General features: G+C 48.1%; 1 long non-coding RNA gene across 4 annotated transcripts in view; it reads right to left on the bottom strand.

Annotated features, from left to right (window-relative positions):
- Nucleotides 1-24,569, bottom strand: part of LOC117199474 (uncharacterized) — a 170,290-nt gene that overhangs the window by 75,044 nt on the left and 70,677 nt on the right. For all 4 annotated transcript variants that reach the window (XR_007470876.1, XR_007470875.1, XR_007470874.1 and 1 more), the window contains exon 3: nt 15,311-15,491. This is a non-coding gene — a long non-coding RNA (uncharacterized LOC117199474). The remainder of the gene's footprint in view (nt 1-15,310; nt 15,492-24,569) is intronic.

Below are 24,569 nucleotides of genomic sequence, written 5' to 3' on the forward strand. Positions count from 1 at the left end.
TGTGCCCAGCCAACCTCAGATGCCAGCAGATGGCCCATCCTCTTTGGTACCCTTGCCCATCCCCATCCATCTCTCCCTCATTTCTCTTTCTGATATTCCTTCCCCTCCCTGCTCCTCAGCCTATGTGTGTATATGGTGGGGGGAGGTGCCCCAAGCCTCGATTCTGGCCAGTGAGACCTGCCCATCGAGGTGAAAATCATTGCAGTAATTAACAAGCCTCCCGGGCGGCGCTGGTCAGGGTGGAGAGGAGAGGAGACAACTAGGGCGGCTGAATCGTCTGGTGAGCCCCCTGCCTCCCACCCCTGACAAAGGCCAATGCTTCCCAAGCCATGCTTGGGGCCAGAACAGAGAATGAGCCCCTTGTCCTTCGGAGGTGTCACAAGGCCTGGGATCCAGCGCATCCCTTGGGGCAAGAGAAATGGAGGCTCAGGGCATCCGGTGGGGAGGGCCAACTCCCAGGCCAGAAATGGGTTTAGCCAGGGAGGTGGGTGCTCCAGAGATGCCCCTAGGGGCCTGCTGAGTCACCACCATCCCTTTCAAGGCACTGGTCTCCCACCCAAGATCCTGCCTTGGACAGCTGGGTGGGGGTGCCTGAAAGGGCCTAAACCACACAGTCTGGAGGAGCTGGAGATGGGAAACCAGCTGGCCCCCAGCCTGCTTCCTCTGGAGCCCAGGCCTCTAGGTGTGGCCTGTCTCCCCCTTCTTTTTTTTTTTTTTAGATGTTGGAGGTAGGAGTTTAGTAATTTATTTATTTATTTTTGCTGTGTTGGGTCTTCGTTTCTGTGCGAGGGCTTTCTCTAGTTGTGGCAAGCGGGGGCCACTCTTCATCACGGTGCGCGGGCCTCTCACCATCGCGGCCTCTCTTGTTGCGGAGCACAGGCTCCAGACACGCAGGCTCAGTAGTTGCGGCTCACGGGCCTAGTTGCTCCGCGGCATGTGGGATCCTCCCAGACCAGGGCTCGAACCTGTGTCCCCTGCATTAGCAGGCAGATTCTCAACCACTGCGCCACCAGGGAAGCCCTGTCTCCCCCTTCTTACGGCTCTAGCAACAGATTTCAAAAGTGGGAGCTCCCAACTCAACTGCCCCCTCCCAGCGGTGGAATTAAGCACAGGAGAGTCATCTTCAAAACCTCTTCGTTGGGCTTCCCTGGTGGCGCAGTGGTTGAGAGTCCGCCTGCCGATGCAGGGGACACAGGTTCGTGCCCCGGTCCGGGAAGATCCCACATGCCGCGGAGTGGCTGGGCCCGTGAGCCATGGCTGCTGAGCCTGCACGTCAGGAGCCTGTGCTCCGCAACGGGAGAGGCCACAACAGTGAGAGGCCCACGTACCGCAAAACAAAAACAAAAACCAAAAAAAACCTCTTCATCACCATGAGGCTGGCACCAAGGTCGCGTGGGCTCTGCCACCCACCACCCCAAGCAGGACTTTGGGCTGGGCCAGGAGAAAGGGGAGGGGGCAGTAAATATTTATTGCTTTCCATTGAGATACGCTAAAGTGATGTGTGTGACAGCTTTTCCTCTGGCTCTGCTGGTGTGCCGTGGGTCTTCCTGCTTTGGGCCTCAGCTTCCTTCTCTGTAAAATGAGGATTTGGGATGAGATCTGTGGTTTTCAAACTCTGCTCTCAGAGCCCAAGCATTCTATAGGAAAGAATCAGGGCTAGAGCAACTCTGGTCTTATCAGTTGCGGACTGGGCTTCACCCCTAAGATTTCATGTGCGGAATGAGTTCACAGCTGAGAAACATTTGATCACCTCTGGGACAGGTGATACCTGTTTCTGTCCCAGCTTGAAGTTTCCAGAGACCGGCAGCACCACATCCACTGCAGGAGGGCTTGGGCTGCCTGGGGAGAGAGGAAGGACCCTAGAAGGATGAACCAAAGGGACTTACTCCTCAAACCTTAGGTTGGGTACAGTACTGGACACATAAATACATATATATGTCCAGGACACAGAGGGACGAGGCTGGCTCAGGAGGGTCAGGGCAGACCCAGAGGAGAATGTGTACCCATGTTCACTCATACATGCTTATGTGCACACACACGCACTACACACACACATACACATAGGCGTAACACGGTTGACCCCTGCAGCCCTGCCTCCACGGCAAGGCTCCAGCTGGAGGAATTTCCTTGTGTCTCCCTCTGAGCCCTGCCCCACTCCCACTTACCTCCTCTTTGGACTCTTCAAGCTGACCTGGCTGAGCTCTGTCTGGAGATGAGGAAAATGCCTCTATCTGTTTTCAAATATCTGGGCTCGCTAAAGACCAACGCATTTTTTTGTTTAAAGTGTGTATAATTTGAGGGCAATTTGATCCATATGTTTCTGATTCTCTTGCACTTAAATCATCAAAATATTGATTTTTAAGAGCCATTTGATGTCTAAGGAACCTTTTTAATAAGCTTTTAAAACTCTTTAAACCCAGAGACTGGAGCCGGTGCCAGGGCCCAGGCTGGCTGCTGGCTGGTCGCAGCCCCTCCCCTGGGTTGTGATTACTTGGAGCTGAGTCTCACGCCCCCGCTGCAGGCCTCACCTCTGCCTGGACTCCCTGCCTCCCCCAGAACTACCAGGGGTTCCAGCTACAGCTTCTTGCTATCCTGACAGAGGGGCTCACCCCCCTTTCTTTTCACAGACCTCACTCATATTTCCTCAAAGCACCATTAAGACACAAACCAAGAGGAGCAAATAGGATTTTTAAAGCCTGCATAATATTTTGCTGTAGAACTATGCTACAATTTATTCAACCAATCCCTACTGAAGAACATTTAGGTCATTTCCAGTTGTACACCTCGCTGCACATTTCTGATTATTTCCTTTGGATACATTTCTAGAAGTGAAAATACTGGGTCAAAGAGTATGCACGCCCTTAATGCTCTTTCCACACATGTTGCCACATCATTTTTCCGAAAGATTACACCAATTTATACTTCCACAGGTCTCCCCTCCTGTACTCTTGAGAGGAGCGCTCATTTTTATTCAAACAATGCTGTCCCATTTGAACACAGAGAAGCTCTCTCACACAGCACAGATCCAAGAAGGCTCTAAAACCAGAAGGCCTGCGTTTGAATTCCAGTTCTGCTATTTACTAACTGGAAAAGTTACTTATTCTTTCTGTGCCTGTTTTCCCAACTATAATTTGGGGCTAATAATGGCACCACCACATATGTTTATAATGGGGATTAAATGAGATCATGTATATAAACTTAAATAACTTGGTGTCTGATGCATAGTTGGTGGTGAATAAATGATGGCTAATATTATTACTATACCTTAGCTATTCCTTCAACCCAGAATGCCCTTCTCTTTCTCACCTGTTTTTTTTTTGAATTTTATTTATTTTTTTATACAGCAGGTTCTTATTAGTTATCTATTTTATACATATTAGTGTACATATGTCAATCCCAATCTCCCAATTCATCACCCCACCCCACCACTTTCCCCCCTGGGTGTCCATACGTCTGTTCTCTACATCTGTGTCTCTATTTCTGCCCTGCAAACCAGTTCGTCTGTACCATTTTTCTAGGTTCCACATATATGCGTTAATACACGATATTTGTTTTTCTCTTTCTGACGTACTTCACTCTGTATGACAGTCTGTAGATCCATCCACGTCTCTACAAATGACCCAATATCGTTCCTTTTTATGGCTGAGTAATATTCCATTGTATATATGTACCACATCTTCCTTATCCATTTGTCTGTCGGTGGGCATTTGGGTTGCTTCCATGACCTGGCTATTGTAAATAGTGCTGCAATGAACATTGGGGTGCATGTGTCTTTTTGAATTACGGTTTTCTCTGGGTATATGCCCAGTAGTGGGATTGCTGGGTCATATGGTAGTTCTATTTTTAGCTTTTTAAGGAACCTCCATACTGTTCTCCATAGTGGCTGTATCAATTTACATTACCAACAACAGTGCAAGAGGGTTCCCTTTTCTCCACACCCTCTCCAGCATTTGTTGTTTGTAGATTTTCTGATGATGCCCATTCTAACTGGTGTGTCTTTCTCACCTTTTTGATGCCCTTTTTTCCCCCACTCACCTTTTTTGATTCACTCACTACCCAGTCATTACTTGTCTAAGCTAAGTTCCATTTCAATTCAAATCAATTCAATTCCATCCCAAGAATTCTGGCATTGTGTAAGCCAGGGCCTGGGGAGCTGGGCAGACACATAAAATAGACCATCTCTGAGGTACAGGCAAAGATGTGCTCTTTGAGATTTACAGTGGCCCCCACCCCAGCACACTCCATTCCTCCTGCTTTGATCTCCTATAACACTTTGTGTCCATGAGGTCATTATGGAAGAGACTATGTACCGCTCTCCATCACAGCTTAACTGTGTGTGTGTTTGCATGTGCATGCATGTTCTTGTACACACGTGTTTGCATGTGTGTGTTTCTGTGGGCACGTGTGTGGGTGTGCATGCTTGTGTGTGCATGTGTGCTTAGAGTTTAAGTTCCTGAGGTGCAAAGATAACATGGTGAGTTTCCTCTGACTTTTCCACAGATCTTACCCAAGGCAAGGCACAAAGCTGCTATTCAAGAAACACACGAATGAATGAATGAATGAACAACCGAACGAACAAACTAACGAAGGAACGAACCATAAACCCTAAACTGGCGCTCAGGCTAAGGATCTGGGAAGAGGGTTCCACTGGGAGTCAGGAGTTCTGCATTTGAAACGCGACAGGTCCTGTGTGACATGCGCAGGACTTGCCTCTCCTGTTCCTCCATGTTCATCCCTGACAATTGCAGGGATTGGATTAGATAGTTCTTCCCAGTTCTGAGGACGCTCTGAAGCCTCCATTCCCCAACAGGCTCTGTTCCCAATTGTCAGCCCCACTCAGTCCCTCCAGACGCAGACTTCATCAGACCCATGAAGGCCCCAGTCCAGCTTGGGGAGGGCCTCATGCTCCCCTCCCTCATGGGGCTCAAGGATATTTTGTCTAAATTCTCCAGGAACAGAGAAAAAGCACAGAGGCTTTTGCTAAAACCCAATGAGCAGGTCTCTCTGAGGACAGGGATTAAGTTTGTCTCTGCTGATCTCCCCTCTAGTCGCCTCCCCTGTCTGGGAACCAGCTTCGCATTCTCTGGGGTTTATCCTCCCTCATATGGTTCCACTCCCTTTGTGTTACCCTTGTGCCATTTTCAGCCATCCCTTTGGAGTGCCTCTGCGAAGAATAGATCCCCAAAGAACAAAGCAAAGTTTGGTCCAGGCTGGTTCGAAATGAAGTCCCTCTTCCTTCAATAATTGCAATTTGGGAAAGAAATGAGACCCTCCTGACTCCCTGGCCTGGGGTAACTCTGCCAGACCTCTCACCAGACCTAAAAGACCATCTCTACTGGCGAGGAACGGGACAGTCTCAGGGGCCCAGCTTCCCTTCATCCCAGCCCAGGACATTTCAGGCTCTGACAGAGCTGCTGGTGATGGGCTGGTGGCTTGATTCTTACAGGATTATCTGGATTTGGAGGGTCTCTCAGGGGTCAGCAAGTCTGGGAGGCTCGAGCCTAACTCCACACAGAAGAGGTAGGCAGAGGGGTCTCTATCTCTGAGTGACCCCTTCTGTCTCAGAACTGCCTCTGCTCAGGGAAAGAGGCCTGATGGCTCTCAAGGGTCTCACTTCCCCCACCTCACCCTTACCTCCCAGATATCACTTTTGGGCTATAAGGTGCTACTTCTGTTGACCAAACAACAACAGGAATGTGAGCTTTATGTAAAGAGTGGAGGGTGCTTTTGAATAATTGATGTGATATTTTTAATCCAAGTTTTAAAAATCCTAATGTTCCAAAAACAGAGGAAACACTGATGCTTCAATATTCAAACTGAACAATCTTTTACTTAAAAAAAATAGTCTTGGAGTTCATAACCAATTGGCAGTCTCTCAGAAAGCCCCTTTTAAAAAACATTTTTTGGCCACGCAGCATGCGGGATCTTAGTTCCCCATCAGGGACTGAACCCAGGCCCACGGCAGTGGAAGCGCCAAGTCCTAACCACTGGACCACCAGGAAATTCCCAGAAAGCCCTTTTCTTTTTTTTTTTTTTTTTGCTGTACGCGGGCCTCTCACTGCTGTGGCCTCTCCCGTTGCAGAGCACAGGCTCCAGACGCGCAGGCTCAGCGGCCATGGCTCACGGGTCCAGCCGCTCCGCGGCACGTGGGATCCTCCCGGACCGGGGCACGAACCCGTGTCCCCTGCATCAGCAGGCGGACTCTCAACCACTGCGCCACCAGAGAAGCCCAGAAAGCCCATTTTTAATGACCTTGATTCTGACTCACCTTACTTAGAATATACGACTTTTATGCCCCTCTTTTGTACACACACACACACACACACACACACACACACACACACGCAACACACTTGCTCTGTGATCCTGGGCAAGTTTCTCAATATCTCTGGGTCTCAGTTTACTAATTTATAAAATAAACATAATTTACATAATAAAAGATTGGATAACTATGTCCAAGTTCCCTTCCAACTCTTGAATTCTATGATATCAAGGGAATTCTGAGCATGCAAACTTACTGCAGCAGCTGTATAACAAGCAAGCTATTTTGCCCTGGATAATCCTCAGGGCACCCCTCCAGCCACGGGCTATGGATGGGGCAGAGCTGACTGAACTAGTGAGGGAGACAAAATACTGCTCATGCTTTCAAGAAACACCTCTGTGAGCTACCCGAGGGCAACACCACATCTACCTTGCTCACTGCTGAACGGCTGTCACCTAGCACAGGCTCCTGTACATAACAGCTACCCAAAACAGTCATTGAATAAACAAGGGAATTAACTAACTAATTCATTAAGGCATGCATGCTGTGTCTCTTCCAGGATTCAAATAACTCTTTTCCCCCCAAATGCAAAAGTTTTTGTCACTAGAACACCTAAGATGAATTTTTTTCAGAGGATTCTAGACCAGATATTGGTAAATGTATAACATATTAAAACAGATCCAAAGTAATTCCTATGAAAAGCCTCCTCCCCCAGACATAACCTGTGATGATACAAGCAAACAGATTTATTGACCCACTGCACCCAGGTAGAATGTTGCAGAGAGAATCCTGAAACGATGTCTCATGAGGAGAAGTGAGGCCATGGTTTTCATTTTTCTAGTAGAAGGTGGATATCAGAAGTGGAACCAGTATTTGGACTGATTATTTTCTTAAGGCAAAGGTCGGTTCAAGTGAGGTGAGGTGATGAGTGAAGAACAAAGTGTTACAGAAATCCAGACCTGCTGTGGTGATAACTGCGTAATTGATGGGAGAGGGGTACTGGTTCTTATCCTCCAGACCCTCCCCTTTATGGCCATTCTCTGGCCAAACCAAAGGGTCAGCCACAAAAGCAGCCTCTACACCACTGTCAGGATGCTAGGCGACATTATCATCTCAGAAGCAACAGTTTGGAGTTGGACAAATCTGGCCTCCCTGCTCCGTTCATCAGGTGATGAGTTGTTGGATCATATGATGTGATTATACTTGTTCACCCACAGTCAAGACTCCGGAGAGTCTATACTCGGCAACCACCATGGACATGGAAATGAAAAGGGTGATGTTTAGGCTTTGTGGAATCCCAGGTTAAAAATCATGTCCTAGAGTCCATTTGGGTTTACCTTAGAGAGAAAGGTGGCCATCTCCTTCAGTTTCAAAATAGATTGTTATACCTAGTCAGTAATATTTATCTAGGTGTAACACAAAATGTTGACAATGGCACAGATAACTCCCTGGCCCTTTACGGAAAAAGTTTCTTGATTCCTGGTCTAAGGCACCATTATGATGGGCCATTTGGGTCATATTGTAAGTTCCCCAACCTGGCCACTGTAATTCCACACTATTCTTGGAGGGGTTCTGCCATATTATAAAATATGCACAAGAATTTGGGTTACAATGAGACTCCTACAAAGAGTGGGCCTCTAGCCTATGGGAGAAGCAGACTTAGATTGAGATGACCCCATGTAAGTTAATGACCGTTGGCCAAATGAGTTGCTTCTGCACCTCCTGTCTCGGGCTCCCAACCAGAGGGTAGCTATCTCCAGCTGCAGTCCCTCAGCAAAAGAGGTGTTTGGAAATTTTGTCTCCCACATCTACCCTCTGGGACACAAACTCAGGATGGAGGCAAACATTTTCAGACGGAGAGTCAAGCTGAAGTTCATCCTCTGAAGGTCACCAACCAAGCAAGACCTTAAACTGGTTGGTCCCTGGGCATGGTTTTGGCCATCGACTTATTGGTACTCATCTGCTGACTATGCTATGGCCATTTTTTCCCCTTAGAGACAAAGAAAGTTTATGACTAAACAGAACAAGACAAAGGTGAGATCAGATGAATAATGTCTAAATTGGAGAAAACCCTTGTTCAGTTAGAGAAAGTTGTTCTGATAGAAGGCAAACTGATTTTTACTGATCTAGTGCAGCACGGGAGAACACTACACTGACAATTCTTAAATGACCTCTTGTTTGGAGAAATGAATGCATTTTATTTTACTCCTCCTTGTGGGGCTCAGAAGCTCCTAGAGCAGGATATCAGAATAGGACACACGCTTAGACTGGTTAATTTCTTAAGGCGAGGGTCCGTGTATAAAAGGCAAGGTTCTAAGCAAAAAAAGGAAGTCTTGTACTAGTCACCAGGTCTTCTGATGTTGCTACTGCACAACTGATGCGAACTTCTGGTTCTTACTGCCAGTCATTCTATAGTGATAATGGCTGTCACTTCTTGAGCCAGACAATGTAGATGGTTTACCTCTGTGTACCCTGCGCCAGACACTGTCCACATTCCATCTCATTTAAAGCTCACAACAACACTGTCAGGTTGGCATTATTCTTCTTTCCATTTGACAGAGGTGGAAACTGTAGCACTTGCCCAAAATGTAGCAGTTAGTAGGTGCCCAAGCCAAAGCTAGCTCTTTCTCTGCATTGGTGTCTCACTGCCTCTCCCGTGGGTGTGACCCCATGAACACTGAAGCCCTCATTCCCAGATTCCCCTTCTACTTGGTCTTCAAGTAGTGGAGATGCACCTCTCAAAGTCCCCATACCCAGCAGTCACACACCTTCACACTCAGAAGGCCTCTTCCCATTTCTCTCCCTCCTCACTCAAAGTTCAAAGATAAAGCCATGTAAAACAGTAATCACTTAAAGGGTGCTCAACCTCATTGGTCAAGCAGGAAATGCAAATGAAAACCCAACCAAAATGAGATACAATCAAACTCGCACCAGACAGAATAGTTCAAATGAAAAGCACTGATAATAGCAAGTATTGACAAGAAACGGAGCAACTGGATCTTGTATAATGGCGGGAATGTAAACGGGTATAACTTCTTTAGAAACTGTTTAGCAGTGTCTGCTAAAACTAAACATATACCTTCCCAGATATAGATCCAACAGAATTGGGTACATGCTCAAAAGAGTGCTATTTCTAATAGCTAAAAACTAGGGATTACTCAAAATATCCATCAGTAGTAAAATGGATAAATATACTATATTCACAAAATGGAATACTATACAGCAGTGAGAATGAATGAACCACAACTCACATAACAACATGGATGAATATCAAACATAATATTGAACAAAGTTGTACACACGAGAATATATACCATATGATTTCATTTATAGGAAATACCCAAACCGTTTTGATCAGCATAATGGTTACCCTTGGCAGGGGGATATAAAGACTGGAAGGGGACGAAGAAAAGGGCTTCAGTAATGTTCTGTTTTTTGATTTGGGTGAACACAAGTGTGTTCCCTTTATGAAAATTCATTGAGCTCTACTCATAATTTGTACCCTATTCTGAATGCATATTATATGTAAAACTGAGAGCTTAAAACAGATGAAGGCGACTTCCCCGGCGGCCCAGTGGTTAAGACTCTGCACTTCCACAGCAGGGGGCGCGGGTTCAATCCCTGGTCGCGGAACTAAGATCCACAGGCCGCGCGGCACAGCCAAACAAACAAACAAAAAAATAAAGGTATATAGCCACTTCTTTCCATCTCACTCCATCCATCTTCACCCAGTAAAGTCCATTTTCAAGGAGAAGGAGTTACAAATCCAGAGGGCCTGTGTCTGAAATGCCATGTTCATTGGTCCCTGGGATGGAGGTTCCAGGTTCTGAATACCCTGCCCACCCCAGTGTGCAAAGTGTGCACACTCTGCAGTGCACACTTTGGTCTTGCACCATGAAGATGACAGACTGGAAGTAATGGGGCTGTTAGAGCCAGATATACCCCAGCTCTGCTACTTACCTATATGGGGCATTGGGCAAGTCCCTCCCTCTCTCCAAGCCCCTATTCCCTTATCTTCAAACAGAACAGTAGCACACGCTGTTCGTTGTCTACCCCAAAATCATTCCTTCCCACTTCTTTGCTTCCCACTACAGCTGAGCACCCCAGTTGCGTGACTTCCTAGCCTCTCAGGTTGCTAGATCAAGAGCGTGTGACCCTTCGAAATGCAGCATGGGAGGGCACTTGTGTTCTTGGTTGGCACACTGTTGTGCCAACCTGGAACTCTGGCTCTGGACAACTGGAGGGAGACAGAGGCCCTGGGTGGCCTGTGAGGCTCAGGGCGCAGGCTCTCCTGAGGGGCTTGAGAGGCTCAGCTCCCTCCACTAGAACTGAGAGGTGAGAGAGCTTTTTCCAGACTGCAGGCCAAGTCCCAGAGGAGGATGAGGAACCAGGCCTATTGCATCCAACTGTGAGTTGTTCAGAAGTGCCTTCTTATGTCATTTTCAATAAGTATTTGTACAATGCCTACGAGTGCCAGGTACCCTACTGTGTGCTGGGGACACAGTGGTAGACAAGACAGATAGGTTCCCTGCCTATCCAATGGCCACAGCAGTTCCAATGAACACAGACTTCCCAACTTTCTAAATCACTGTGAGCATAACTGTCAGCATATTCCCACCTCTGTGTTTTGAAATCCATCAATAATCCAAGGACACTCCCACAGTCCCTGGCTTGATGTTGCTCAAGATGAATTGTTTTGCAGGAAAGTGAATATTTATTGAGCATCTTCTACGTGTAAGACTTGTAAGACTTGTAAGACTGTGTAAGACTTGGTTCTATAAACATGAGGTCCATTTTCACCCCTCAGGGAGCTTACATTCTGGGGTGGTTGGAAGAGGACAAATGTTTGATCTGAGTAACACAAGTTATCATGCCTGAAGGAACCACAGGGAAGGTCCAGAGCAGCTGCGTCTGCTTTGGGGATGAGGTGACCCTAAAGGTGGTAGGATTCCATCAGGCAGAAAAGGATAGGAGATGACCCACAAGAACAAGTTAAGGGGCAATGCCCAAATGGGGAAAAAAAACAAGCTGAGGATGGGGATAGGAATCAAACTGGCCTAGAGACGTGGTTTGCAACCTGATCAGAAGACCTTAAATATTAAGCCAAAGAATTTGGACTGCATCCTATGGGCAAAGGGGCATTTCAGGCCAGGAAGTAATGTGACAGACCCAGTGCTGTGGGAAGATTACCTTGACATCTGTGATGGAGATGATTAAGAAGGAGGAGACCCTGGAAGCAGCAAACTGAGGCCTGTGCAGCTTCAGAGCTTTCAGAGAGGGGCTCACACCCTCTGGGTTTGATTCCTGGCTCAGTTGCTCTGCTAAGACTGAGCACATCCTGCTGTGGAAGGCTGCTGGTTGCCTCTCAATATCCACTTCCCTCTCTCTCCTTTCTAAATCTTGAGTTGGTCTGGGGCAGCAAAATTCCCTGTTAAAAATATTCACCTCCTCCAAATCTAGCTGAAGATGTCCATATTTCTGGCCAATGAAGCATACAAAGAATTTTATAGTGGGGCTTCTGGAAAGGTTCTGTTTTCTTGATAAAAAGACATTGATCCAGCCAACACACATTTTTTCCTTACCCACTTCTTCCAGCCTGGAACTCAGTTGTGAAGCCTGGAAGTGGTGCAGCCATTTGTGACCATGAGGATAAAAGCTACCAGTCAAGGATGGCAGAGCAGGAAGAGAGCAGGAGTCTTGATTCTTAATGACTTTCGTGAACAGCTGTACCAACCTGGACTGCCTATCTCTAGCCTTCCTATTATGTAAGAAAAATAACTGTTTAACTTGTTTAAGGTTTCTCTTAAGCAGCCAAATGTAATTCCTAACTGATATACATGGCTACCCTGAATGCCTCACTTTCTCCCTCTTTTCATGATCTCACAGCCTGGCACAGGAATGGATTATCCATCGACCACGTGCTTTTCAGAAGCTGCCCACAAGAACAGCTGAAGAGGCCCTCAGTCTATACTGCCCCCTCGGTCCCAACACTCTCAGCCTTGCAGGGCCTCCCTAGCTTGCCTGGATCTTCCAGAGACCAGAAGGCAATGCCAGCTGGGACAGCCCCAGGAGATCTCCAGCTGTGAATCTAAGGCAAGAGTCCTAGACCAGCAGTCAGAAGTCCTGGGATGCCGGGCCACCTCTGCTACTAATCGGGACATGACCTTGACCCAGTCACTCCCAATGCCCTTGGGCCTCAGTCACCCTATCTTGGGAATGTGGGGACTGAGCTAGGTCAAAGTTTTCAAAGCATGCATCAATTAGTTTGCATTTAACTGTAAATAATAAAAGCAAGCAAAAAATGAACAGCAAAAAATCAAAACCAGAAAGATAGTGTATTCAAACAGGCTTAAACAATGAAGAAAGTTATCATCTGATAAAGTCCAGAGACAGGACCACTCCAGGGCTGGTATGGTCAGCTGCCCACCAATGTCGTCAGGCGCTCTGCAGTTCTCCATGGATTAGCTTTGCCCCTGATCTGGCTTTCTTCAGGGGCACAGGTTGGCTACCACAGTACCAGGCAGCACAACCAAGGCACACCCCTAGCCAAGAATGAAGTGGATCCATCTTTCTTGTGTTTGATTTTTAGGAGCAAGAAGTTTTTCCCACAAGGCCCCATCAGACTTCCTTTTACCACTCACTGGCCAGAAGTGCCCCTTTCCAACCAATCACAGAAAAGGAAAGATGGGAGAGCCATCTGGTCTGAACGTATTCCGGAGAGCCAACCATGACCAGTGCAGAAAGGGAGCCCTCTTCTCTAAAGAAATACCACATGACCCCATGGTACAGAGCAGATAAAAGCAGAGGCCCTTGGAATGAAGTTAGGAATGGGAAGAAGGCTAGCCCCACTCCTACTGTCCTCAGAGTCCCAGTCACAGAACCCTGGAGCCCTTAACACCAGCTTGAAAGCCACTGGGCTTGATCTCTAAGGCAGCTTCTCACTCCAACACCCCATGGGTCTCTGCTTCTATGATTAATGGGGTCAATAAGAAAGGGGAAACGACCCACATCCCCTGAGGTCACCCTGAAGACAGGTCCAGTCAAAGGGCCTGGGGGCTTCTTCCAGCCTGGCTGCAGCTAGGAAAACTCTACGGATTGTGTTGTACACTCATCATAGTGACACACATTCATACAACCGTTTCCAGTTTGCAGGCACACATAACCTCATCCAGTCTAAGAAGCTGCCTTATGAGTAGCGTATGGCGCAGATGGCTCTAAACGAGAGCCACAGAGGTGGGGAAACCGAGGCATAAAACAAGGAGGCCTTGGCTCGCAAAGCCAGGGTCTGGAAGAGCCTAGCTGGAACCACAGGCTGCCAACTTGGCCTAAGCGTGAGTGACACTCCTGGGAAATTGAGGATACAAGGAAAAAAGACAGGCATGACGGCAAGGCCCCAGATCACGGAGGCACGGGCTTGCTGGCTGGGTGATTGGGTCTCTCAGTCTCTCTGAGCCCCACTCCCCTCAGGGTCACTGGGAGGATGGGGCGGAGCCCTGTGAAGGGTTGTTTAAAAGAGCTGTGGGATCTTCCAGGCTGAGGCTGCAGACAGCTTGGGGAGGGCAAGCTCTGTTTCCTTACTTCAGACTATACCTGAAGGAAGCCTGGGCCCCAACCACAGACTGCCACCCTGTGCCTGCCACCTCCTCCTGGGCACTTCCCCCACTCCCTGGAGGCAGACGGCTGCTGAGGGCGCTCCCCACAAGCCGGCTCATTAAAGATTTGCTCTGTCAAGCAGCAATCAAAATAAACAGACCAGCCTGAAAGCCAGGGAACTAAAAACCAATTAAGAGGGAATGGAGATGGAAGGAGGGGTGGAAGCAGGAGGGGAAAAGAGGCCGGGGCTTTCCAAAGACTCAGTTCCCATGGCAGCCAGCTTCCAAAATAGTCTGGGAATGAAAAATAATGAAAACCACAGCGGAGAGAAAAGCGATCCTGGCAGAAGAGTCCCGACCTCGGGATTGGCTAAATCCCCTTGCTCCTGGCTCCCAGAGGGCGCCTCGGTGGGTCAGAGCACCGGTGACCTGTCCCTCGCCACCCACCCCCCCCCCGCCGCCCACCCGTTCCTCTTTCCCTCTCAAGGCTGTGAATGGTGCAGACCCTTGCAGGCCCTGCTGCCAAGGCCCCAGGGTGAGGGAGCCACAGTCAACACCTGCCCCACGGGGAAACTGTGATGGAGACGGGGAGGGCTAGGGACAAGACCGGAAGGGGAAGTTCAGGTCTGCCAGCCTGGTTTCAGAGGGCTTCCTGAAGGAAGTGACATTCAGACTGAGATCTGAAGTAAGAGCTGGGCAAGAAATGAACAGAAGGAAGAGCGCCTCAGGAAGAGAGAAGAGGAATAGAAAAGGCCCGGGAGTGGAGGAGCAGAAGAGAGAGAAACACCAGAAGTTGGGTAGGGCTGACAGTTATTGAGCTGGGCATGCTCTGTGGCAAGCTGAGTGCTTTTTATGCACTGAATCCTGAGTGGTGAGAACCCCAGCCGGCTGCGACTCCCAGATTTTGTAAAGGTGGTGGAGCCAGGATCCCAGCCCACATCTGCGGACACTACACCTGCCCCCTTTCCCCTCTGCCTGGAGCCGGGCCTTCCAGGGAGCCCCCAGTTCCCTGCCCCTTCCCCTACCCGGGTGACAGGGCATTTCTAGCGTCACTTCCTAATGATATCTCCGAGGAGGCCCCTCAGCCCACCAGGAGGCATCACCCGAGGCATCACCGTTTAACCATCTCCAGACCCCCTTGTGGTCTGGTTTCTGTTTCATTGGTGAGGCAACAGGAAAGCTGAGATCCTATTAAGCTCACTTGCAGTTGCCAAAAAGGAATAACGGCCAAGATTAAGTTAACCCTTTCACACTCCCTCGCTTCCTGACCCACAGAAATAAGAGCCCTGAACCATATTACCATCAAGGGAAGCAACACCTCAGCCCCAGAGGAATGGGTTCCCAGGCCCAGAGGGACACCTGGCCTCCCCAGGAGGCCGGACCGCTCGGGAGCCTGTTCTGCACCAGCGTAAGCAACGGCGTGATAACGGGCAGTGCCCTGCCCAACAGCACTTACTCAGTGGACGGGCTCCTAGTTGGGAAGCAGGACGGCGCTAACTGGACCTGGGTCTTCCAAACAGGAAGAGGCGAGGTGAAGGCTGTGGAGTTCAGGGGCAGCTCTTAGGCTCTGACTTTTCACTCTCTTTCCAGGAAGCCAAGCCAGCACCAAGTGGGAGTCCACTGGAAACGGGGTGCACCTGAGAAGGCAAAAGCACAGCCATCAGATCCCAACTTCGTGTCCTCTGAAGTCTCTGAGCAGGACAAGGGGAACGTGGGCCAAGGAAAGAGCACTGGACTCAATGTCCAGAAAGCTGGCTTTGAGTAGAGTACCTGTCCTGTCCTCGTGGTGAATGAAGCATAGACTTTGTAATCAGAGCCCCCCAGGCATCAACCTTAGTTCCATCATCTGGTAGCTGTGTGATCATGGGCAGATGACTCCTTCTGAGCCTTGGGTCTCCTCAACAGTAAATGGGCATAATAATACTGACCCCATAGGGAGGGTCTCTATAAGGGTGACAAAAGGTGCCAGAGTGCCCAGTGTAAGCTGGGGGTGGAGTAGGAACTCACTAGCATTCCTTCCTCCCCTAAGCCTCAGCTTCACCACCTGTAAAATGGGGTACCAACTCTCCTAGGTTAAGTGTGCAAAGCGCTCGGAAAACTGCAAAGGCCTATGGATTCGTGCAAGGGGCCTCTGGCTGGGGAAGATGCTGAATCCCTCCCTTGCCAGCCCACGCTACCCTCAGCATTTCTCTCACCTGCCGTCAGCTGTAAGGCCTTCCTTACCCTGCACAGCCCCTTCCTGGGTGGCCTTGAGGAGTCTCTGTGGCCACAGAGTTAAAAGAACATTTATGGGGCAAATATAAGAAACTCCCAGCAAGTATAAGAAATTGGGATTATGATGCACCCCCGCTCCCTGGCTTCCCACTTATTGTGGAAGGAGATGGGGCCCGCACACAGAAGGTGATCCTCCTGAAGTCATGGCTTGTAAGTGTCTGGGTTTGGAACCCCAGGGCTGTCCCACTCCGCGGCCATTGCTCCTGCCCCATCCACACCCCCAGTTCACTGGCTGAATGACTCCCAGGCCTGAGGGGCCTGTCCAGGGCCAGCACAAGGAGCCTCCTGAGACCTGGGGTGGGTCCCTCTGCCTCTGGGTGCCGAGAGTGGTCACCCTTCCGCCAACGGGAGAGAGTGACAGGCTGAGTTACCACCGGCTTCCTCGCTGGCCGAGGGCTGCCCGGAAGTAGCCCACAACGTGATGGGAAGGACAGCCTGCCCGGAAGGTGGTGACCCTCAGCCCTGGGTTTGAATCTGCACTCAGCTGTGCAAACCTGCACAACCCTGAACCTCTCTGGCTCTCAGTCACCTCAGCAGTACATCTGTAAATCCAGGAAAAACGTGCCCCATCTCACAGGCTGTGGGAAGATTGGAATGAGATGACTGACAGGTGTTGAAAACAGGCAAACCTTGTTGTCTTTCGTAATTAGCACACTCATTATTTGTTTGTGTTTCTAAGCAGCAGATTCACTAAGTGGGTTAAACAGCTTCTCACTCCCCACTCCTTGGGCATCCCCATCCTGTTGACACTAGTCCTCTTTGTGCACCAACAGTGAGAAGATGAACCCGTGCCCGAGTCAGAACATCCTGGTGGAGCAGAGTCGACTGCGTATCTCAAGGGCTGGCTGTGCTGACCCTGAGAGAAGCCACGTGTGGTTCCTCCATCTGACTCTCATAAATTAATAAGATGACGTGTCAGGTCAGTAGCCACCTGACACATTTGCGTGGGGCACGGGGCTCGCCCTTTACAGACAGAATCCTAGGAGCACCACATCACAGCCCTGTGATGGAGCAGTGACTGACTTATTTCCTCCCTTCCTCCCTCCCTCCCCCACTTCCTTCCTTCCCTCAGATTTCCACCTTTGATCCCTAAAGCCACATTTCCAGGCAGTCCCAGGGCTGTGCCAGGGGAGGAGGGACTGCTGGCCTCAGGGCCCCCGTCCTGGGCAGGCAGGAAGGGCCCAGCCATCTGAGAGGACCCAGGGGAACTGACCCAGTCAGAGCAGCAAAGGGAACAGAGCAGGGGCAGAGATCTGGGGCTCAGAGAAGGCGTTTGCTTGGAGATTTGGGGCACCAGGCCAAGTAGGGAAGCCCTTCTGCCTGGATGTCCATGAAGGAACGTTTCCCAGCCAGCCCCACAGATCCACACCTCGAAAGCTAATGCCAGAGGCTCCCGCAGCAAGGCCTGGGGCACCAGAGGCGCACAGTCAAGGAGTTATCAAACCAAACCAACCAGGCAGTTAGATGAAAAGGCAGCCCCCGCCGGCATCAGAGGAAATCAGGGGAAGCACCCGGACAGCTGGGCCAGGTCTTGAGGAAGAAGCAGGGAGTCAGAGAAAGCCCAGAGCAGCTGAGAGGGGGGCTCTGGCCCCGAGAAGCTGGATTCAGGGGCTGAGGGGAAGCCCCTCATCCTGGGGGGCTCTGAGGAACACATGTCCCCTAGGCTCTAGGTGGCTGCACTCCCATGTCCCCGGGGGCCACAGAGAGATATGCTCAGCCACTGGGCTCAGGGGGACCCTGTGTTTCTCATGGGTCATCCATTCAACTCTCACAGCCAACCCCATGAGGCAGGAATCATCATGCCCAGTTAAATCTAGAGTCTGCAGCTCAGAGAGGTTAACTAACTCACTGAGTCACACAGCGTCCTTGTCAGGTTCACCTGGCCGCAAAGACTCTACATACTTACTGTTTGACGGGTTAATATCATTAACCAGTGACTGTTCCCAGCCTCCCTCTTCCCCTCTCCTGCTAAAGGGACTCCGGCCGACCCCCCTCCTTGCCTCTCCTTCCCACCCTTGAAGTCATCCCTGCCGGGGAAGGTGGTTCCCTGGGCCTTTGAAAAGCAGAAATTGGAAGAAAAGGGGAAAGGAGAGAAAGGTCCGAGAGGCACTGGGTGGCTTTGAGGTGGAATTATGGGGAGAGGAGAAAGCTGTGTCCTGAGGAGGCACAGAGGTGGAGAGATGTGTGGGCTCAGAAGTACCCGCTTCCGTGACTGAGAAATCCAAGGACAGAACTGAAGTTCTAGTGACATCATGTTTGGCTTCTGAACTCTGTTCTCTTGAACCAACACCACTGAGGCTGGCCCCCGTGAATCACAGATGTGGAAGCATCTCATTTGTAAGAAGAGAGGAGGAAAGGAAAGGGAATTGGGACTGAGGCAAGGCAGAGGCCAGCCTCCTCTCACAGCATCTTTGCTTTCTTTTGTGTGGTGTTCTCTGTGCACTCACCACTTGCTTCGTTCACTTTTAGTTTCTGCTCCGGTATGACTTCGGTTAGCACACAGCCCACCATGGCCACCTGCAGCAACTCTTCAGTGCTTTTCTAGAATGATGACAATTCTGTTTGCGTTCCCACTGTGAACTATTTCATTGTACTCATGTTTCCTGGTTCAAAAATCATTTTCCCACAATTAGGTCTCTTTTTGATGGTTTTATTTATCTTTAAAGCTTAACCTTCAGCTGTTCTTTTTTTTTTAATTTTATTTATTTATTTATTTTTGGCTGTGTTGGGTCTTCATTGCTGTGCGCGGGCTTTCTCCAGTTGCGGCGAACGAGGTGCCACCCCTTGCTGCGGTGCGCGGGCTTCTCATTGCGGTGGCTTCTCTTGTTGCGGAGCACAGGCTTCAGTAGTTGTGGCTTGCGGGCTCTAGAGCGCAGGCTCAGTAGTTGTGGCGCATGGGCTCAGTTGCTCCACGGCATGTGGGACCTTCCCGGACCAGGGCTCGAACCCGTGTCCCCTGCATTGGCAGGAGGATTCTTAACCACTATGCCACCAGGGAAGCCCCCTTCAGTGGTTCTTGATGCATCATTGTGGTCTCGTTTTGTAGCTCCATTATCAAGTCTAGGGCTTGTGAATCTATAGAACTGTATGTTGATCCTTCAAAAATTCACAGACATAACTGGTTTATTGAAGAGTCTCAACTTAGTGGGAAATGAACACAAAAATGGCTTTATGTCTTCTATCCTCCCCTATCTATACTATGACAAATTCCTTTTCTCATTGGTTAAAGGCTCCCTTAACTATAACTCGGTCCAACCCAACTATAACTTGGTCCAACCCATACATTTTAGTCTCCTTGAGTTTCCAGGACAATCTGGTTCTGTTCATCAAGACGCATTTCTGCTTATTGGTTTGTTTCTTCTCCTCCTCCCTTTCCCAGGAGAGGCCAGAGCTGTAGCCCCAGTTAGTTGCAATGGAGAAGGGATCTGATCTGATCTTCACACACTTTCCCCCACCTCCTCCTAGGTCCAGGTCATCCAGCGTTTGGGACAAAGAGAAGGAGGTGGAAAAGGGCACACATCTTCTAACTCATTCAGGCTGAAGTCCTCTCCAGGTTGGTTGCCTCTGCTAATTATTTAGTTAAGCCAAATGACCTCTGGCGCCTCCAGTGCAGCAGGCATCCACGGGCTGGCTCTCCCATGGGATGCAAGAAGCAAAGGGCCATTTGCTGCTGGTACTTCTCACTCAGCAGGCAGCCTGCTGCGGGGGAAGGAGGGGGCAGGCAGTGAGGGGGGGCGTTGGTGGGGAAGAGATAGGAGGAAGGGAGAAAGGGGAAGACAGGAGGGGGTAACAGTAAAGAACTCAAGACCAGCTGCCTTATCCTTATCCGGCATCCACTAAACCCACAGGAAACTCGGGAACCCTGGCTTTGCCAAATAGCGGGAGAGCCACTGCTCCATCTCCACTCTGCCAGCCAGCCCTCTCTCCCGCTCGCGTCACACAGGGGCGGACCAGAAACTCCCTTCTCCCATTTTGTGGGCCCCTTCAAAATATAAAAAGACTTTTGCAAGCACCTCCAAAAGATTTTTTTTTTAACTTTCTGCAAAGAGATTTAAATGTGGGCAAATGATTTTTGAACCATTTTGAACCATCCAGGAGACATAAATAATGGGTCCTTTAAGAAAGGATCTCTTGCATAGAGAACAGACTTGTGGTTGCCAAGGCGGGTGGGTGAGGGATGGACTGGGAGTTTGGGATTAGAAGATGCAAACTATTATATATAGAATGAATAAACAACAAGGTCCTACTGTGTAGCATAGGGAACTATATTCGATATCCTGTGATAAACCATAATGGAAAAGAATATGAAAAAGAATGTACATATATATGTATAACTGAATCACTTTGCTGTACAGCAGAAATTAACACAACATTGTAAATCAACTGTACTTCAATTAAAAAAAACAGTAATGGGCCTCTTGGTGTCCCCCTTTTTTGGCTTTAAGGAAGAGAAAGGACTCCCTTTCCCTCTCCATTAGAAGGGGAAGAATGGCCTCTCCCGTTATGAGAGCTGCATACTTCCCCCAAAGCCACCAATTCCCAGCTTTCTCCCAGCCCTCTTCTACCAATCGAGGGGTTGGGACTTCCACCCAGGGGCCCAGGCAACTGCAGGAGTTCCATCTGTATAAGGTGAATGTGTCTGCATACAAGGAAATGGTGCGCGAGACAAGACTGCCAACCAAGTTGCAGAGCGGATAGCTTTGCCCAAAGAGGTATGTGCTGAATCCCGTTGGCATTTTAAACTGGCAGGCCAATTATTTGTTTCTGTCTGGACTGAATGTGCCTTCATGAGGGGCTGTGGATAACTGTGATCACATGAAACTGTCAGACAAGCTCATCTGGACAACCTAGGGGCAGGTCAGAGTGAATTATCGTGCTTCACAGTACTTTTGAAGAAAGGCAGCTTTACTGCTTTTATGTAGATACAGTAATGGGAACCAGGTGTGACTGCTTCAAGGACCAGCTAAGAATGAGTTGTAGCCAGCAAAGCAGTTGTCTATATGTGAATGATGTGACTTTAAATGTCTTGTGTGACTGTCTCTCCTAACATCGTTGTCTATCTTTTTGTACTTCCATGAAGAAAGGCTGGCTAAGCAAAGGTTAACCTCTTCCCAGCAACATCCAAATTATTCCAAACCTCAGATGACCACCTCCCGAAAATCAAAGATGTTTGCCTGAGCTGGCAGCTCATGAGGAAGCTTGCGTTTCACAGCAGGAAGAGGAGTTTAGCCAAAATTTCCACATTGAGACAACCTTGATCCCAGCCCTAACCCATCTCAAAACGAGTATCTCCAGACTTGGGTGCTTAGTAATACGAGATGAACTTAGCTGAGTTGAAATATCAAGAGGAGAAAGAGGGAAAGCTGAAGGTTCCCCTATGGGACCAGACCTGGACCAGATCCAGAAAAAGGTATTGAAATCGTGAATCATTTCAATTCAGTGACTACTCTGTATCTGATTCTTTTTGGGGGGATGCTCTGATGAACAAGCCATGGTCCGTGTCCTCCAGGAAAATTGAATCTTGTCGTTGAGAAGGGACATCCGTCATAACAGTGGCACAAGGCAAAGTGAAGGAGATGCAACAGGACAGAAATAAACAGCATTCCACGGTGGGGCAGAAGAACCACAAGAGGCCCTATGAAGGAGAAAACTTCTGAGGTCAGCTTTAAAGCTAAGTTTTTATTTTAAAAAAACTAAACTGATAACGGACACATAAATGAGTATCATTAGAGCACAGTTATTTGAAGAACAGTTTGGCAATATCTCCTACAGTTGAGGATATGCAGTCCATCACCCAGTAATTACACATCCAGGTATATACGGTAGAAGACTCTCCCACGCGGGCTAGAGGAGACACCCACAAAGATATTCAATACCACTTTCTATGTAATGTCAAAAGACTAGAAATGACCTAAATGTCCACTAATAGATAAAAGGATGAATAAATGGAGGTATATTCATACAATGGAAAACTATACAGAGGTTGAAGTGAATGTTCTAGAGCTTCATGTATCAATATGGAAAAAGTAGAAAATTTTGTTCAAAGCATTTAAGGATATCTCTGATCGATCATGAGTCGGTCACTAGGCTGACCCAGCAGAGACTTCAATGGCTGCACATACAGGAAATACGGCTTTTATGGAATTAGTCCAGCAAAGTCACTAAGCAAGCCGATAGCAACAGCAAACAACAAACCCTTCAAGGAAAGGAGAATCTGATTTCCAGACTTGCCATGTTACATCATCTACGCCTAGACACATCATAGCCAAACTGTCGAAAGATAAGAAGAGAATCTTGAACACAGCAAGAGAAAAAACAAACAAACAAAACTCATCATATACAAGAAACTGTCAATCAAGAATTTTCTATCCAGCAGGACTATCCTTCAGAAATGAAGGAGAAATTAAGACATTCCCAGATAAACAAATACAACAGAAGTCACAATAAATGTACATGAGCCAACCTAGCCAGATTGTTAAATTGGATGTTTTTAATCTAGCTATACGCTATTTACAAGAGACACACTAAAATATATGGACCCAGAAAGTGTGAAGTAAAGGGATGAAGTTAAAATATAACAAAAAATAATCACGGGAAGAAAGCTGGTATAGTAATATCAATATCAGATAAAAGAGATTTTAAGGCAAAAGGCATAATTAGGAATAAAGAGGATCGATACGTAATAATGAAAGGGAATTCACTAGGAAAGATAGAAGATTTTTTAATGTGTAGACACCTAACCACATGACTGCAAAATATATAAAGTTTGACAGAATTACAAAAAAGGAACCAACGTTTCTACAATCGCAACAGATCTCTCTATAACTGAGAGAGCAAAGAGATACTATTAGTAATGATTTAAATTAACAATCTTAACGTAATGGACAAATATAGAACACTTCACTCGGTCATTATATTCTTCTTTTCTTTCTTGGAATACTTATAAAGACTGACCGTGTATTATGCACAAACTAGAAATTAGAAATTGACAGCAAGAAATTACTTTTAAGACATTATTTTGTAAATTGATAAACACATTCCTAAATAACTCAAGTGTTAAAGAAGAAATTATAATGGAAATGAGAAAATCTTTAGAACCTAACAATAATTAACATAACGACATTTCTAAATTTCTTGATGCATCTACAGGGATGTTAGAGAGAAAATCCCCATTTTCACTTACGGCTTATGTAAGAAAAGTCAAGGCTACGACTTAGAGTTAATTGTCCAGCTCAAGTTAGGGAGGAGGGAAACAACAAAGTAAACCCAAATAATGAAGAAGGAAAGAAATAATAAGGATGAGAACAGAGATTAACGAAATAGAAAATGGACATAGCAAGTAACAATAAAACCAAAAACCTGGTTCTCTGAAAAGACTGCTAAAGGAGACAAATCTCTGGCAAAGTCGATCAATGTAAAAAGAGTGAAGGTACAAATGAACACTAGTGGAGCCAAGCTGCCACACCAACCATGAACACCCATCTTGAGGATGTTACGTACTTTCTGTTAAAATAGCTTTCTATCTTGTTTAAGCCATTGTCACTTTGAATGTCTGTTTCTTGCAATCAAACCTAATCCTAACCAACACAGAGGGCTCATCCAGGCCTGGGCTGAATCTGGGCATCCCAACTAGGCTGGGCAGGATGGAGGATGGTGGGAGACAGTGATCAGGCAAAGGAGGGGTGGCAGGTCAGGCGGTAGCCAAGTTGGGTTGAGGTGGCAGCTGGGACAGTGGCCGGCAGGACAAGCGGTAACCACACTATGTGGCAGACTGCCAAGCCAGCTTCCAATAGCCTCCTGGCTTCCCAGGTGAGCTCACCCCTGAGCTGACTCTTGGGGCCCAGACCCACAGGGCAGGTCTGGTTCCTCTGGGACAGGGGCCATATACCAGACTTTTACTTGCGAGTCTCAGGAAGCCCGACTCAAACTGGTTTAAACAATAAAGACAATGTATTCACTCATTTGGCTTAGTTCAATTCAATGGCTCAAACTACGATTCCAAAGACCCACCACGCTGGCCCCACATGGTCCCATGCTACCCACCCTCCAACAGCTCCAGATTCTTCTCTGGTGAGAGAAAAATAGCTTCAGCAGTCCCAGACCTCCCATCCATACCCCACACCATCCAGGGAGAAAGATTTCCTTTCCTAGGACCTCCCTTAGTCTAGTGATTAGTGCTCTCTCATTGGCCAAAATTAGGTCACGTGCCTTTCTCTAAGCCAATCAACTTGCTGATTGACTTCAGCCAATCAGGACCCACCACTGGAGCTGCTGCTCAGCTGAGTAACCTGGACAATTTACTGAGCCTTGCTCTCCTCATGTTTCATAGAGGATGCTAATAATACCTAACTTGTAGTGTTTTCAGACATTATAAATAAAATCAGAATTTAGCCAGCACAGTGCACGATACTCTCTGCATTTGATCAATGGTAGCCATTAAT

Source organism: Orcinus orca, chromosome 13 (genome assembly GCF_937001465.1).
Source record: "Orcinus orca chromosome 13, mOrcOrc1.1, whole genome shotgun sequence".
NCBI classification, from domain to species: Eukaryota; Metazoa; Chordata; class Mammalia; order Artiodactyla; family Delphinidae; genus Orcinus; species Orcinus orca.